General features: G+C 37.4%; 1 pseudogene; it reads left to right on the top strand.

The window, feature by feature from the left end:
• Positions 1-6,565: 6,565 nt before the first annotated feature.
• LOC129034064 (enolase-phosphatase E1-like) lies at positions 6,566-7,316 on the top strand (annotated as a pseudogene).
• Positions 7,317-7,706: the final 390 nt, after the last annotated feature.

The raw sequence follows: 7,706 nt of genomic DNA, 5'->3' as shown, positions 1-7,706 counted from the left end.
AGTAGCTTTTAGAAAACTTCTCTCTGTCCACAGTATTCTTGGTCTTTTTTTCGCTTCTTATGATAGCCATGACATGTACATCTTCAACCTGAAAAATCAGGTCCTTTGGATCTGGGAATTTTTTTTGAATCATTGATTGGGTAATTTCTTCTTCACTGTTTACTCTGGTCTTTATTTCCAGAGCTCCTGAGAGTTGACTCTTTGAGGATATGGTTTAGTCTTTCAATTTTCTTCTTTATTCTATTAACTATGTCCTTTGTCTTTTTTATTTTAATTTCCTGGTTATTTCCTTAAGTCTATATTCCAGCTATTCCTCAGACCTTTTTATTACATATTTTTAATCTCCCAAAGCTCTTTTTTATTCTCTAGTTGTTCTCGTTTCTTGTTTGGTTTTTAAAGATATTAAACATCATATTCTTATTTCCAGAATATTCTATATTTTTATATCTCTCTGAGGTTATTGTTTATAATTTTAATTGGCTTCTTTCATTATATGTACTTTAATTATTTTTGTTTTTTATTGTATTTTATTTATTTAGTCTGTTTTGTGAAGAGGCTTTCCACAGATGCTTTTCTTTTTTCTTGGAATTGTCTGCTTCCTTTGACAATTTTTCTTTAACTTCGATACATTTTCCTTGTTGCTATTGAACAACTCTTTATATATTAGGGATATTAGTTCTCTGCTTTAGTGTGGTCATAACTTTCTTACCAATTAATTACTTGCCTCATTAAGACATCTGCATAGAAAATTTTAATGGCTATTTGGTTATATTTAGTGATCATTTTATCTTGGTGGTTTCAGTAATACTTAGACAAACCTTCCACAATGGAAGATTGTATTTGATAAAATGTTGTAGGTTTTTCTAAAACTTTAATGGTTTCTGTCATTTTTTTACATTGATATTATTAGTTCCTACAGAATTAATTTTGGTGTAAGAAGAAAAGATTTCACTTTCTGTTTTCCCACACAGCTAGACACATGTATCAACATAATTTATTGAGAAATACACTGATTTGAAATGTCATTGGTATCAGTTAGGGTTGTATTTGGCTGGATATTTTACAAGTCTTACCAAAGTCATTAAATTAAAAAGTTATTTTCCCACATTTAAGCAGAGATCCATAGATTAAAAGTGCTGGACTGTTTTTGCTGTGCCATTACTCTCTCTAAAATCCTGCTCCTTGTATCTTTATTCTTACAGTTGCCTCATACGATGTAAAGGCTGCTCAATCCCTCACCTAAAATCAGTATATTCAGACAAGAAGGAAGAAGACAGAGCTGAAAAGGCGGGGAAAAACAAGGAGAAGGAGGATGAAGAGGAGGATGTGGTGGTGGTGGTAATAAGGAGAAACAGTCAATGCCTTTAACAGGAAAGTACCTGTCCCTAAATCCCCTGTTAACTATAGTCACCCTACAGTGCTGACTGTAGGATGGAAGCTGTAAATAGGAAATAGCTGCAAATAGACAGCTATTTACATCTTCTTTAGAAGGCTCTATCTTATGGACATATTTGCTGCAAGAAGGGCTAGGAAATGAATTTCTAAAGCTAGACATATTGTTACCTTAAGCTTGTATGCGGCTCCCATTAGTAACAGAAAAAAGGACAACGGATGTTGGATATATAACTAACAGTTGGGTACCAATTGCTACATGCACTTGATGGATGACTTAGTGCATTTGGTTGTGTATAAAATAATAATGCAGAGTATTTTATAAAACAGAACATCTGGAAACTGATTATTTATATGTATTTAAAAATAAGAAAAATTAATAAACAAGGCAACTATTGACTTCAGGGAAAACAAAGAACTGTATAAAAACTCAAGCAATCATAATTTATTATTTATCTTAACAATAAATCTTGCTTTTACAGTCATAATAATATAAACATTGAAATCTTTCTGACTTCAGAAGATAAGAAAAAATATTTCAAACATAGCCTTTAAAGTTCAATTTATTCATCCTTGCTCATCTCCTGGGCCCCAGGTTACAATGCATCAAGAACCTCCCTGAGGAGTCTAATAATAACTAATATCACAGACACCCTGGGTTCAAGTGGATATCACATCAATTAAGACAACTCTCCATCTTAACTCTTCTTGAAAATATCTCTAGCAAGTGGTTACTTAGCTTCTGCTTGAACACATCCACTGACAAGGAGCTCACTGCTCTGGACAGTTCATTCAATTTCTAGACAGCTCATTCAATTTCTGGACAGCTCTAAACACTGCAAATCATTCCCTGTAATCAGGTGAAGGGACCTACTCTAACTTTAATTTAGTCTTTCTTTTTTACTCCCTTAAGTCCTACAGAACATACAATTCTTCTTTCACAGGAGGAATAGATATTTGCTATTTCAATACTATTGCCAAGCTATGTACTCTCTATCCTCTTTATGTTAAATTCTTTAGGCCCTTCAAACATTTTAAAATGATATGGTTTTATATTCCAGTGACATTTTAGACATGTTAGCTGGAATGCATGTCATCTAGTTAATGTCCCTCTTAAAATGTGGCACCATAGCAGAACATGGTTGCCAAGTAAAAAATATGAAAAACCACATTTCCAAATTTCATTTTCTATTAGGAGATACCTTGTAATATAATTAAATTTCCTTTTAAATCTTTTTGGGATCGTTTTGGAAAAAGATAAGATTGTTGGTCTTTAAAAAAAATACTTATGGAAAACTATGAATTCCATCTTCTAGACCTTTACAACATGTTTCCATTCACTATCCACAATACTAAAAAAGTGCCGAAGTCTAGGTATGAAGTAAGAAAAAAATGGAGTCTGGGTGAGCCATTCTCTCTTTTAGGAATCAAAGAAGAATTGTAAACTAAGATATTTTTCAACAATCCTAAATATCAAATGACTTTAGGATAAAATTATTTTCCAATACCCTGTCCTAGTCACATGGAGGAGATGTCCCAATTTGCGGAATTCAAACAGCCAGAAGCTGTTTCTGATCTGCATTCTTTTTCAGTATTCTTTTTCTTCGTATCTGCTCATTCCTCTTCATACTCATTTAGAACACACTAATGGAAGTAGCCTGACACGTGGCTTTCCATTTTGCCACTCTTTCTCAAGAAATGTGATTAAAGAACTTGGAGTGGGCTGTTTTATGCACAAATATTCAGACAGTCTCTTAGCAATAAATGGCTGTCACTCCTATTATCTGTCTGGCTCTGAGTTCTATTATCTGTTGTGAATTGGTGCAGGGCTCTGTAAACAGTTTTTAGGCAGCCTCGTTACTCCCTTCCACACCTTCTGCTCCATCTGAGTGATACTGCTGTGATTGCTGGGTAATGTTTGCCATTAGACGAGGCACATAAAAGAATCAAGCTATGACTAATTCACTCGATGGCTGTGTGCCCTGTGTCATGCTCATTAACACCTCTCAACTCTGTTATTAAAGAGAATCACACAGCAGACCTCAGCGGGATCACATTTATACTATAGGCTGCCTTATTTTTCCATTGGAACCCCATTTTTATCACAGACTAGTCCTGAGCACCCTTAGCTTCTACCCTGGCCTATTCCATCCTGTTACACTCATAAATGCTTATGAGAGTAGAATCTACTGATAAGAAAGGCCTTTAGATTGTTTAGAGGGTTTTGCCCACTGAAGAATCAGCCAATCTGATTTCAGCTGAAAAGTCATCCTGAGATGCTCCTAATGAAAGCTCAATGAAAGAAATAACAATAAGCCAGCTTAAACTATTTGTTGAATATATTAAAGTACATCCAGCCGTTTTGTAACCATTATTTCCCTTGAGGTTCCCAGCAACCCTGTATGGTAAGCTGCATAAACAGTACCCTACTATTAGCTTCAACACTAGATTTCTAACTCAGAGGCGACATTATATAAAAGACTAATAGCTCATCTACAATGCTGAGCAAAATGTAAAGGAATAGCATCATTTTTGTTAGGCTTTCTCAAGCATAGTAATCAAAGTAATAGAAAAAGCAGAAAGAGAGAGCAAACATTTTTCTTAGTACCGACTCATGTGTTCTAAGATGACAGGGGCATCATACTTACCTTCCTTAATCATTTAACTCCAACTGAATAGTCAGTCAGAAGTCCATAGGACTTTGGGGTCCTTAGGGTAAGTATTACAATTGTTCACCAATATCTAGATATTCTCTATTTCTGAGTACATGAAGGATTCCACTAATCACCTCCCGAAGTTGGACATGGCCATTTGACTTGATTTGACCATGAAATGTGAGTGGAAACATTTCATTGAAGATACAGGATTCTCTAGTTTGGCTCTTCCCCTACCACGAGAATCATAAAAGCTTGTATCTGTATGGGGAGACCAAAATATTTAAGCAACTTAAAATACTGAGTCAGCACATGGGATACAGTTGTCCTGTAGAAACACCTAGATCTTCAGTAGAAACTGAATGAGCAGCAAATAAGATTGTGTCATAAAAAAAAAACAAAAACAAAACAAAACAAAAAAAACAACTACTGTAGGTCAGGTGCAGTGGCTCACACCTATAATCCCAACACTTTGGCAGACCAAGCCAGTAGGATCACTTGAGGCCAGGAGTTTAAGACCAACCTGAACAACACAGCAAAGCCTAGTCTTTAGAAAAGAATAAAAAAATTAGCTGGGTGGGGTGGCATGTGCCTGTAGAGGCTACTTGCCTCTCAGCTACTTGAGAGGCTTAAGTGGGAGAATAATTTGGGCCAAGGAGATTAAGACTGCAGTGAGCAGTGATTGCACCACTGGACTCCAGCCTGGGGTACAGCCAAACTCTGCCTCAAAAAAAAAATTACTGAGATTTTGGTGTTATTTGTTACCAGAGCATAACCTAATCTCTACTGACTGATGCAGTCTTTGTTTGTTCTAGACTTATCATACAATTGAGCTATTTTTAGAAATAAAAAAAATTAGAAAAACATTAGAAATGAAAAAATGGGGAAAAACACTGTAATTGGGCCAACTTGAATAGTATGTCCTCCATGGAACAATAAACTACAGCCAAGGTTAGGATCGAGGTCGTGAAAAATCATGGTAGCTCAACTAACACTAATTAATTGGAATAAAAAAAATCAAGAGTTTCTAAATAGAAATAAGAAGTATCAATAATACAGAGAAGCCCTCTTTAGATTGTATCTTAGGGTGAATCCATTGGGGAAAGTGATGATAACAAAAACAAATTCAACTTTGGGAGGTCGAGGCGGGCGGATCATGAAGTCAGGAGATTGAGACCATCCTGGCTAACATGGTGAAAACCTGTCTCTACTAAAAAATTCAAAAACAATTAGCTGGGCGTGGTGGCAGGTGCCTGTAGTCCCAGCTACTTGGGAGGCTGAGGCAGGAGAATGGTGTGAACCCAGAAGGCGGAGCTTGCAGTGAGCCGAGTTCACGCCACTGCACTCCAGCCTGGGCAACAGAGCAAGACTCCGTCTCAAAAAAAAAAACAAAAAACAAATTTAACATTCTGGTGGGAAAGGGAGATCCAATTATCTCTAACATGGGTCAGTGACAGAATTTAGCAATGTATTTCTAACTATTTGAATAATTTTCCAGAAAGAGATTTCCTGGGCCAGCCGGATGTTTTTCCGTCCATTCTCTCTCCTACTATAGGGCACCACTTACTCACCAGAAAAACTTGGAAGCCTGAACTGGAAGCCTTCTATCTAGATTCTCCAGAACCTCCTTTGCTCTATGATTCCAGATTTGACCTTGCTGATAAGAACAACTCACATGAGATTTTGAAGGGCAGGACTCGGGAGATCAAGGCAGGCACATAGCTAACCAGAAGGAAGTTATTCAGCTAATCAAAATAGTTAGCTGGGGGCTCTCCCTGAAAATCAAGAATTGCAGCAGTTTCCTAATAAATTTTATAACTACTCACTACAGAGTTTCAGGGTTTTTTTCCTAACATTTTGGATATACCCTTCCTGATTTCTCTCCCAGGTAATCTCTAATTTCTATATTAAACTTTATTATTTCTGCATTGCTTTACATGACTGTTTTCCTGTTCTAACAAGGACCGGAACAGGTAGAGATCTAGTTAGATACAGGTAGAGAGATTCTAGGCTGGTTGACTATAAAGTACTTATAATGGTCAAAAATCAGGGTGGGTTTGGTAGAGAGAGAATGAGAGAAAGAGAGAGAGAATGAGAATGAATCAGCAAATTGATTGAATTCCCTTTGAAATAATACAGCAAACCCCAGGGTCCTACATCAGCGGACATATTTCCCTATAAAATGTTTGAGTGTTTTTTTCTTTTACTATGAAAGATATAAGTGATACAATTGATGAAATGTGAATAATATCTATAAGATTAAATAATATTGCATTCAAGTTAATTTCATGATTATGATTGTACCCTGGTTATGTAAAAGAATATCCTTGTTTTTTGGATGAATTCAGGGATTCTGGGCAGCAGCCTTCTCTAGTTCTGGGTGTGCAGAGGTGGCCTCTCCCAACACAGGCCAGGCTGCATACAGTTGCTGGCTCCAGGACTTTACAGGGCCGCAGTCCACACTGCCCTACATCCTCCCTACTGGCAGGCAGATTCCCATAGTAACATCCAATAGGGAAATGGTCATGCTTTCGGTGCCCACCAAAGTCAACCTGATCCCATTAGACATGGGAGGACATTTTATTTCCTTATATTGAAGAACATGTTAGAGTATCTGCAGACATATTGGGCAGAAGAGGAGTGCCCGCAGGATATCAATCTCTTGAGGAAACAGGCTGAAGAGGATGGGGCTGTTCCTATCCCTGCAGCAGGAAGATATGCAGCCTGGGAATGGAGTGGATGATCTGCAACAGATGATCCAGGCCATGGTAGATAAGGTGTGCTGGCAGATGTCCCTGGACGGAAAGACCACCATGTTCAAACAGCTGTAGGACCACACGCGAAGGGCAGCAGTCACAGCTCGGCCCATGAAGGCAGAGTTCTTTGCAGGTGTGTTTCCAGCAGTCAGAAAGTGGAGAAGGGCTGGAATGAAGGTGTATATCTATTTCTCAGGGAGTGTAGAGGCACAGAGACTGCTATCTGGTCAGTCTGCGAAGGGAAAGATTCTTGAGCTTGTTGATGGTCCCTTTGATACCAAGATTGGACACAAAGTACAGAGTGAAAGTTATCAAAGGATTGCAGACAGCACTGGGGGCTCAACCAACAACATTTATTTCTGACAGATGTTACTCAAGAGGCCGGTGCTGCTGAGGAAGCAGATGTGCACATAGCAGTGGTGGTGAGACTTGGAAACAATTAAAAGATGATGAGAAGACTTACTACAGCCTCATCACATCCTTCAGCAAACTGTACCTGCCCTCCTCAACCTAAAGAAGGGTTTCCAAGGAAGACCACACTGTTTCTCACAGAGTTGTCCCTGTTGTGTCCAGTTTTACTCTAATGGTAAAAGTAACTTACTTAGAAAACACACATGTATACACTTATGTATGCCAGTATATATATATGTGTGTGTGTATGTATATATGTGTGTATATATATATATATGTATGTACGTATGTATGCTTAATTTAACTTCCACAGGCACATAAGTGAAAATAGAAAGTCAGTTCAGTGAAAACAAAACTTATTTAAAGATGCTTACATGTAGAAATTGTTTGAAATCATACTCTAAACCTTACTGAGGGCAAAGTGTAGTTGATAGAAGAAATTGCTAAAATACTTATCTAATGTGCGATGTTTATAAAGTCATGTACCAAAATG

Source organism: Pongo pygmaeus, chromosome 2 (assembly GCF_028885625.2).
Source record: "Pongo pygmaeus isolate AG05252 chromosome 2, NHGRI_mPonPyg2-v2.0_pri, whole genome shotgun sequence".
Lineage (NCBI taxonomy): Eukaryota > Metazoa > Chordata > Mammalia > Primates > Hominidae > Pongo > Pongo pygmaeus.
The sequence above is the reverse complement of the archived record's forward strand: the minus strand, read 5'-3'. Positions and strand labels throughout refer to the sequence as shown.